This window comes from Salvelinus sp. IW2-2015, unplaced genomic scaffold, assembly GCF_002910315.2.
Source record: "Salvelinus sp. IW2-2015 unplaced genomic scaffold, ASM291031v2 Un_scaffold4688, whole genome shotgun sequence".
NCBI classification, from domain to species: Eukaryota; Metazoa; Chordata; class Actinopteri; order Salmoniformes; family Salmonidae; genus Salvelinus; species Salvelinus sp. IW2-2015.
This window is the reverse complement of record NW_019945957.1, coordinates 22,743-33,210: the sequence shown is the minus strand read 5'-3', so window position 1 is coordinate 33,210 and position 10,468 is coordinate 22,743. Positions and strand designations below refer to the sequence as shown.

The window sequence follows — 10,468 nt, the reverse complement described above, 5'->3', positions numbered from 1 at the left end:
TTTACCCAAGTCTATTTCAATCTATCCCATTGTTTTTACTAAAGTGTTTTTTCAAGTCAATTAATCAGGCTGTTACCACATTTTTCTGGGGAGGAAAGGTACCCAGAGTCAGTAGATCTTTACTTCAGGAGATGGTGTGGGTACTCTGCATACCCTCTCCGCTATATCTCACAATCCTGTAGTGCTTTCCACAATTAATTAAAACTTCTTAGGCTGAGATCCCGTTAACGGGATCGATATGACAACAGCCAGTGAAAGTTCAGGGCGCCAAATTCAAAACAACAGAAATCTCATAATTAAAATTCCTCAAACATACAAGTATCTTATACCATTTTAAAGGTAATCTTGTTGTTAATTCCACCACAGTGTCCGATTTCAAATAGGCCTTTACAGCGAAAGCACCACAAACGATTATGTTAGGTAAGAGCCAAGTCACAGAAAAAACACAGCCATTTTTCCAGCCAAAGAGTGGAGTCACAAAAATCAGAAATAGAGATAGAATTAATCACTAACCTTTGATGATCTTCATCAAATGACACTCATAGGACTTCATGTTACACAATAAATGTTTTGTTCGATATAGTGCATATTTATTTCAAAAATACTCAGTAACATTGGCGTGTATGTTCAGTAGTTCCAAAAAACATCCGGTGATTTTGCAGAGAGCCTCATCAATTTACAGAAATACTCATTATAAAATGTTGATGAAAATACAAGTGTTACATGTTACATGAAAATATAGACAAACTTCTCCTTAATTGCAACCGCTGTGTCAGATTTAAAAAAAGTGTTATGGAAAAGCAAACCATGCAATAATCTGAGTACGGCGCTCAGAGACCCAACAAGCCAAAAAGATATCCGCCATATTGGTGCAGTCAACAGAAGTCAGAAATAACATTATAAATATTCACTTATCTTTTGATAGATCTTCATCAGAATGCACTCCAGGAATCCCAGTTCCACAATAAATGTTTGATTTGTTCGATAATGTCCATCATTTATGTCCAAATAGCTACTTTTGTTAGCGCGTTTGTAAACAAATCCAAAGTCACGAAGCGCGTTCTAGGAGCGACGAAATGTCAAAAAGTTCCGTTACAGTCCGTAGAAACCTGTCAAACGATGTAAAGAATCAATCTTTAGGATGTTTTTAACATAAAGCTTCAATAATGTTCCAACCGGAGAATTCCTTGGTCTGTAGAAAAGCAATGGAACGGGAGCTACCTCTCACATGAACGAGCGTCACGAGCCTGTGGCACTCTGCCAGACCACTGACTCAAAGAGCCCTTATGAGCTCCTCCTTTACAGTAGAAGCCTCAAACAGTTTCTAAAGATGGTTGACATCTAGTGGAAGCCTTAGGAAGTGCAACATGAAATATCCCACTGTATCTTCATTAGGGAATGAGTTGAAAATCGACCAACCTCAGATTTCTCACTTCCTGGTTGGTTTTTTTCTCAGGTTTTCTGCCTGCATATGAGTTCTGTTATACTCACAGACATCATTTCAAAACAGTTTTAGAAACTTCCGAGTGTTTTCTATCCAAATATACTAATAATATGCATATATTAGCAACTGGGACTGAGGAACAGGCAGTTTACTCTGGCACCTTATTGATCCAAGCTACTCCATACTGCTCCCAGCCATGAGAGGTTTATAAGACTTGTAACCAGTTTCGACGACGACATTTTAAATTCTCCGGTGCAACTACTATGGGTCTAAATACTCTTTGCCTCCATCTCACTTTTTCCGTTACCTATCATATGGCATTGTGTCTCCTCCCAATTGTCTGGCTTCTTTGCTCACCCCCTTGACAACCTGGGATGGCATATTGATTCTATTAGCTCGAACAGAAGCAGTCATTTCACAGATCTGTGTATTTGTCACTGGACAACATTCACCAACAAAATGAAATCTGCTTGGGAATGGGGAAATGGGAGTTGAATGTTGAATTTACACAGGAGTGGTGGGATGAGGTGATTGATAGTGTACGCTCCACTACTTCTTGTGCTAGTCTTGGTCTCATACAATTTAAGGTTTTACGTAGGGTGCATTTTTCCCAATCCMGATTGTCTGACATGTATCCAAATGTAAATGATGAGTTTGATAGATGTCATGTCTCACCATATGACCTTAGTCACATGTTCATTCAATGCTCTAAATTATAAAATTACTGAGATTCTATTTTTAAAACTTTATCTGAGGTGCTTGAAATGAACCTGCAGCCTTGTCCCTTGTTTTTGGTATTCCAAAAGACTTGTTCTCCTTGGACCCMAAAAAATGGCAACCATTTAAATCATACTTTAATGGCTTGCAGAGGCTCCCCTCTGATGAGATGCTTTAAGGTTTCCCAGTAGTCATTACCAGTAGTCATTACATAATAGGTACTGTCATCAATATAATGCTATCCAGTCCAAGCAAGTTTGTCTAAGGTTTACTGATCATTTATTTATTTCTGTTTTTGTATTATGAATCTGTATTGAGTTGTTTGTATATCCCCCCCTCGTATTCTTGATTGTTTATTTGTTGTGATATCTCTGTAGAATTTTTGTTTTCTAGGACCGAATTGAGGGAGGGTGTGGGACGGGTTGGCTATATGGGGTGATCAGGGTGGGTGGTTGGGAGGGAGGTGGGGAGGGAATCGAGGTGGGTGGACTGAGGTAGGGCGGAGAGGTAGGGAAGGGACTAGGGGCTTTGGGTGGATGTGTTGAATGGAGGGAGGGCTATGGTAAAATCCTTGATGTACATTCTGTAAAACTTTAATAAAAATATACACACAAAAAATTAAATACAGGAGGACATGGAGTGAAGAGTTTCAGTCACATGACTATTTACAGCATCATTACAATGGATGGGTTTCTCTTTTGTTAAGTTTCCCTTTCCGAAAACCTAACAGGCTAACACCCTGGAGGAGGAATGTATGATGCAGACAGTGCTTATCAGACATGATCACTTTCATGTGACACTGTCAGGTAACTGACTTACCTTGTCTAGTTTCCTGTTCCACCTTATTTGTGAATGAAACCTCCATAACAGATAAACTGCAGCACACTGTTTGTATAAACTGGTTGGGTTGGTTGGCAAAGGCCTGTATTTAGTTTAGCTATGTGGTGGTGGTGTTGTGGGCTACTGTGGTGGTGGTGTTGTGGGCTACTGTGATGGTGGAGTGGGCTACTGTGATGGTGGAGTGTGCTACCATGGTGGTGGTGTTGTGGGCTACTGTGATGGTGGAGTGGGCTACCATGGTGGTGGTGTTGTGGGCTACGGTGGTGATGGTGGTTTGGGCTACCTAGGGTGGTGGTGTGGTGGGCTACCGGTGGTGGTGGTGGTGGTGTGGGCTACCGTTGTGGTGGTGTGGGGTACCGTGGTGGTGGTGGTGGTTGTGTGTGCACCGTGGGGTGTGGTGGTGGGTCTCGTGGTGGTGGTGTGGGCTACATGGTGGTGGTGTGGGGCTACGTGGTGGTGTTAGTGGTGGGCTACCGTGGTGGTATGGTGTGGGCTACCGTGGTGGTGGTGGTGTGTGCTACCGTGGTGGTGTGGGCTACCGTGGTGGTGTGGGCTACCGTGGTTGTGGTGGGTGGTGTGGGCTACCGTGGTGGTGGTGTGGTGGGGCTACATGGTGGTGGTGTGTGGTGGTGGTGGTGTGGGCTACCATGGTGGTGGTGGTGGTGGGCTACCATGGTGGTGGTGGTGGTGTGGGCTACCGTGGTGGTGTGGTGTGGGCTACCGTGGTGGTGGTGGTGGTGGTGGTGGTGGTGGTGGCTACCGTGGTGGTTGTGGTGTGGGTTACGTGGTGGTGGTGGTGTGGGCTACGTAGTGGTGGTAGTGGTGGTGGGCTACCATGGGGTGGTGGTGGTGTGGGCTATCATGTTGGTGGTGGTGGTGGTGGTGTGGCTACCGTAGTGGTGGTGGTGGTGGTGGGGCTACCGAGTGGTGGGTAGTGGTGTGGGCTCCATGGTGGTGGTGGTGGTTTGGGCTACCGTGGTGGTGGTGGTGGTGGTGTGGGCTACCATGGTGGTGGTTTAAAACAAACATTTTCCAAACCATTAAGGTTTTTATTCCACTCAATTCTAATCCTAATCCAACCTAATTTTTTACTCCATTACATTCTAACATGCAACATTTTTAAACACTCCAACACTATTACATTATCAACCTCCTCCTCTAACAAACACAGTCTATATTACATCACACCTTACAGAAAACAACATTATAAACATTCTTAACCATTTTAATGCGCTACTTTAATCCACCTTTAATATTTCACAAGGTGTATTTCACAATGTTTTCAACCTTTAACATTTAACATATTTAACCTTGAATCTTCACTCACCTCAGTCACAATTAATTTTCTTTAATCAATGTCAAATCTCTTATCAATGTTCTCTATGCTCCATGTGTGAGTGGGGCCTTCCTACCTATACACTCTGTCACTAAACTGTCACAGAAAACATATATATATATAACTCAACAGGTGGTCCCTATATAGTGGTCCCTATTATATAACTCAACAGGTGTTTAGTGGTCCCTATATCTATAACTCAACAGGTGGTCCCTATATAGTGGTCCCTATATAGTGGTCCCTATATCTATAACTCAACAGAGCTTTGTGAATCTTTCCTTCCTCTTGTGACAGAACATTGGGACTTCAGTACAGCCTCCTCCCTCATCATCATCATCATCATCAAAATATTCATCCTCAGCGCAAAATCTGCAGGAGGGGCCGTCAGGTTGTCCAGAGGTCTCAGCTTCCTGGGAGTTGAGTATGGCTTCCAGCATGGCTCTGTACAGCTGCCCCAGAGGAAGGGTCTTCCATCAGGAGAGAATCCGGGGTCACCCCCTCTCAGTTGGCCCACAAGCTGGTGCACCAGAGTTCCCTTGTACAGCCTAGACTCCAACAGGGAAACAACAGAGGGTTGAATTAGCTGTGTTGCTGCTGGGATAGAAAACAATGTAAAGGAATACCACTGGTCTACTCAAGAGGTTAGAGGTTTAGAGGTTAGGGTTGTTTTAGGAAGTGACACCTAACCAGGCACACTGAGGCTCAGGTAGAGGAGACACAGCAGTTGGTTCAGGTCAAGGCCATCCTTCATGCAGGGCGTCCATTGGCTATAGGCGTGGGCCACACCCAGGTCTAGTCTCCTAGCACCTCTCTGAATCAGCCCTCTCAGCCTCTCCAACACTGGTCCCTCCTCTATAAACCCTGATACACAAAAGGAAGAGGAGTCATTGGCTGCACTTCACACACTTTATTTATACATTCTAAGTTGTGTGTTTCTGTTCATATTCTGGTCCATACCTCTCTGGCTCCTCCTCTGTCTGCAGAGCTCTCCATACACCAGTCCTAGTAGCAGGGCCTGCAGGAGAGGACGGTCTGGGTTGGAGATGGGCGTGCCTCAGCCAGTAGTAGGTAACAGCCACAGGAAGTCCCAGATGAGGTGGGACACCATTCAAAGTGGACTGGGACACACCAAGGGTCTCCAAAAACACCTCAAGCCGAACTGGATGTGGAGCCTAAGAAACAGAACTAGAGAATGAGAATTAATTTCAGAATCAACAGCAGCATGTTTATATTATACTGTATACTATATCACGTGTATACATACCTTATATACTGTATACTATATCACATGTCTACATACCTGATATACTGTATACTATATCACATGTATACATACCTTATATACTGTATACTATATCACATGTATACATACCTTATATACTGTATACTATATCACATGTATACATACCATATATACTGTAAACTATATCACATGTATACATACCTGATATACTGTATACTATTTCACATGTATACATACCTGATATACTGTATACTATATCACATGTATACATACCCTATATACTGTAAACTATATCACATGTATACATACCTGATTCAGTGTGTCTAGCTGCAGTTGTCGTGCAGCACTGGGCAGGACGGCTTCAACCTTGCTGCTGGTCAGGTTCATGCCTTCCCTGTCGTACTCCTCCACTTCTCTCCTCTCACCCAGCAGCAGCCCGTAGAATACCTGCCGTATGGGCCGAGAGGTGATGTTCCCGCTGGGTAAGCTGTGATCTTCCACTTGGACAGTCTGTAACACTGGCCTCAGCTGCAGAATGTATATCATGTAGGAGGGAAGTGTCCCCTTCATCAACGGCAGCAGGGTCCAGTCTGGAAGGACACTCAGATGGTCTGGGAGAAGGCCTGGATCAGGAGTCTCGCCATCATTGAAGAACCGCTCCAGGCAACTGGGTTGAATCTGGTATGTCTCTATGCTCAGAGAGAGGGCCTGGAGGGCAGCATCCATGTTGTTATCCCCATGACCGATGAAGAGGGGCACAGAGTCCAAGGCCTCCTGCTGCTGCTGGAAAGGGGCCAGCCAATTCAACAATCTGTTGAAGAAGGCAACCCCTTCCCCTTCCCAAGCACAAAAAACAACACACATATATACAGTTGAAGTCGGAAGTTTACTTTAAATTGTTTAACTTGGGTCAAACGTTTCGGGTAGCCTTCCACAAGCTTCCCACAATAAGTTGGGTGAATTTTGGCCCATTCCTCCTGACAAAGCTGGTGTAACAGAGTTAGGTTTGTAGGCCTCCTTGCTCGCACACGCTTTTTCAGTTCTGTCCACAAATTTTCTATGGGATTGAGATCAGGGCTTTGTGATGGCCACTCCAATACCTTGACTTTGTTGTCCTTAAGCCATTTTGCCACAACTTTGGAAGTTTGCTTGGGGTCAATGTCCATTTGGAAGACCCATTTGCGATCAAGCTTTAACTTCCTGACTGATGTCTTGATATGTTGCTTCAATATATCCACATTCTTTCCCTTCCTCATGAAGTGATCTATTTTGTGAAGTGCACCAGTCCCTCCTGCAGCAAAGCACCCCCACAACATGATGGGGAGTTCCAGGTCTCGCGGCAGCCTCGGAGACTGACGAATGCTGCAGCAACGAATGGCAAAGTTACATCATGCAGCCTATGCTTCCCTCCAGTCCTCGACTTCTTGGCACTGACGGAACATGGATCACCACAGATAACACTGCCTACTCCTACTGCTCTCCTTCCCGTCTCCCACGTGTTCTCGCACACAGCCCGAGAGCTTCTGGTCAGGGGGTGTGCACCGGGTCCTCATCTCTCCAAGGGGTCATTCTCCCTTCTCCCCTTACCCCATCTGTCTATCGCCTCCTTTGAATTCCATGGCTGTCACAGTTAGCAGCCTTTTCAGCTTTAACATCCTTATCATTTATCGCCCTCCAAGTTCCCTCGAGAGTTCATCAATGAGCTTGATGCCTTGATAAAGCTCCTTTCCTGAGGACGGCTCACCTCTCTACAGTTCTTGGGGACTTTACCTCCCCACGTCTACCTTTGACTCATTCCCTCTGCCTCCTTCTTCCATCTCCTCTCTCTTTGACCTCACCCTCTCACCTCCGCCCCCTACTCACAAGAGCAGGCAATACGCTTGACCTCATCTTTACTAGAATGCTGTTCTTCCACTAACCCTCATTTGCAACTCCCCTCCACAGTCTCCGACCACTACCTTGTATCCTTTTCCCTCTCGCTCTCATCCAACACTTCCCACACTGCCCCTACTCGATGGTATCGCGCCGTCCCAACCTTCGCTCTCTCTCCCCCGCTACTCTCTCCTCTTCCATCCTATCATCTCTTCCCTCTGCTCAAACCTTCTCCAACCTATCTCCTGATTCTGCTCCTCAACCCTCCTCTCCTCCCTTCTGCATCCTTTGACTCTCTATGTCCCCTATCCTCCAGGCCGCTCGGTCCTCCTCCTGCTCCGTGGCTCGACGACTCATTGCGAGCTCACAGAACAGGGCTCGCGGCAGCCGAGCGGAAATGGAGAAAACTCGCCTCCTGCGGACCTGGCATCCTTTCACTCCCCTCCTCTCTACATTTTCCTCTTCTGTCTCTGCTTGCTAAAGCCACTTTCTACCACTCTAAATTCCAAGCATCTGCCTCTAACCCTAGGAAGCTCTTTGCCACCTTTCTCCTCCTCCTGAATCCTCCTCCCCCTCCCCCTCCTCCCTCTTCTGCACATGACTTCGTCAACCATTTTGAAAAGAAGGTCGACGACATCCGATCCTCGTTTGCTAAGTCAAACGACACCGCTGTTCCTGCTCACACTGCCCTACCCTGTGCTCTGACCTCTTTCTCCCTCTCTCTCCAGATGAAATTTCGCGTTCTTGTGACGCCGGCCGCCCAACAACCTGCCCCGTTGACCCTATTCCCCTCCTCTCTTCTCCAGACCATTTCCGGAGACCTTCTCCCTTACCTCACCTCGCTCATCAACTCATCCTTAAACGCTGGCTACGTCCTTCCATCTTCAAGAGAGCGAGAGTTGCACCCCTTCTGAAAAAACCTACACTCGATCCCTCGATGTCAACAACTACAGACCAGTATCCCTTCTTTCTTTTCTCTCCAAAACTCGTCGAACGTGCCGTCCTTGGCCAGCCTCTCCTGCTATCTCTCTCAGAATGAACCTTCTTGATCAAATCAGTCAGGTTTCAAGACTAGTCATTCAACTGAGACTGCTCTTCTCTGTATCCACGGAGGCGCTCCGCACTGCTAAAGCTAACTCTCTCTCCTCTGCTCTCATCCTTCCTAGACCTATCGGCTGCTTCGATACTGTGAACCATCAGATCCTCCCTCTCATCCCTCTCGAGTTGGGCATCTCCGGCGCGGCCCACGCTTGGATTTGCGTCCTACCTGACAGGTCGCTCCTACCAGGTGGCGTGGCGAGAATCTGTCTCCTCACCAACGCTGCTGCTCACACATACTGCGTGTCCCCCAGGCTCTGTTCTAGGCCCTCTCTATTCTCGCTATACCACCAAGTCACGTTGTCTGTCATAACCTCACATGGTCCTCTTCCATCATTGCATCAGACGTCACACAATTAATCCTTCTCCTTTCCCCCTTCTATGACCAGGTGCGCGAATCGCATCTCTGATGTCTGGCAACATAATCAGTGTGGATGAGCGGATCACCACTCAAGCTTGAACCTCGGCAAAGACGGAGCTGCTCTCCTCCCGGGGAAGGGACTGCCCGTGCCATGATCTCGCCATCACGGTTTGACAACTCCATTGTGTCCTCCTCCCAGACGCTAAGAACCTTGGCGTGATCCTGACAACACCCTGCTCGTTCTCAACTAACATCAAGGCGGTGGCCGTTCCTGGTAGTTCCATGCTCTACAACATCCGCAGAGTACGACCCTGCTCAAACAATCTGCACCCTTCCAACTACCCCAAGGCAACCACCACCAACACCCGACCGCCCCTGCCCCAACCACTGAGACGCAACCTACTCACATCACCTTAGTCCGACTCTGCCTAATCCGCCAGACTAACCCGCCCCCACCCCTCCCCTCGATTCAACCCGAAGCGCGCAGGTCCTAATCCGGCATTGTATCTCCCGTCTGGATTACTGTAACTCGCTGTTGGCTGGGCTCCCTGCCTGTGCCATTAACCCCTACAACTCATCCAGAACGCCGCAGCCCGTCTGGTGTTCAACCTTCCCAAGTCTCTCACGTCACCCCGCTCCCTCCTCGCTCTCTCCACTGGCTTCCAGTTGAAGCTCGCATCCGCTACAAGACCATGGTGCTTTGCCTACGGAGCTGTGAGGGGAACGGCACCTTCAGTACCTTTCAGGCTCTGATCAGGCCCTACACCCAAATCAACGGGCACTGCGTTCATCCACCTCTGGCCTGCTCGCCTCCCTACCTGAGAAGTACAGTTCCCGCTCAGCCCAGTCAAACTGTCGCTGCTCTGGCACCCAATGGTGACACAACTCCCTCACGACGCCAGGACAGCGGAGTCAATCACCACCTTCCGGAGACACCTGAAACCCCACCTCTTTAAGGAATACCTAGGATAGGATAAAGTTATCCTTCTGACCCACCCCCCACCCCCCCCCTTAAAAGATTTAGATGCACTATTGTAAAGTGGCTGTTCCACTGGATGTCATAAGGTGAATGCACCAATTTGTAAGTCACTCTGGATAAGAGCGTCTGCTAAATGACTTAAATGTAATGTAATGTAATAACCGGATGTTATAAGACTGTCATCTGATGAGTTGGTCAAGGTGTGATTAATTTTATATCTTTTGCTGGTTTTTGCGATCCTACCTTTTGCTGCTAATAAATGCATTTGTGTGTTGGCTTTGTGGTAAGCTAATATAATGCTATATTGTGTTTTCGCTGTAAAACATTAAAAAATCGAAATATGGCTGGATTCACAAGATGTTATCTTTCATTTGCTGTACACATGTATTTTTCATAATTTTTATGATGAGTATTAGGTATTTCACGTTGTCTCTGTAATTATTCTGGCTGCTTTGGGGATATTTTTGATGGTAGCTGCAATGTAAAACTATGATTTATACCTCAATATGCACATTTTCGAACAAAACATACAATTTTATTGTATAACATGTTATAAGACTGTCATCTGATGACGTTGT

At 46.6% G+C, this 10,468-nt stretch overlaps 1 pseudogene; it reads right to left on the bottom strand.

Moving 5' to 3' along the window:
- Window positions 1–4,226: 4,226 nt before the first annotated feature.
- The window catches only part of LOC112077556 (single-strand DNA endonuclease ASTE1-like), an 11,322-nt pseudogene continuing 5,080 nt past the window's right edge, over window positions 4,227–10,468 (bottom strand).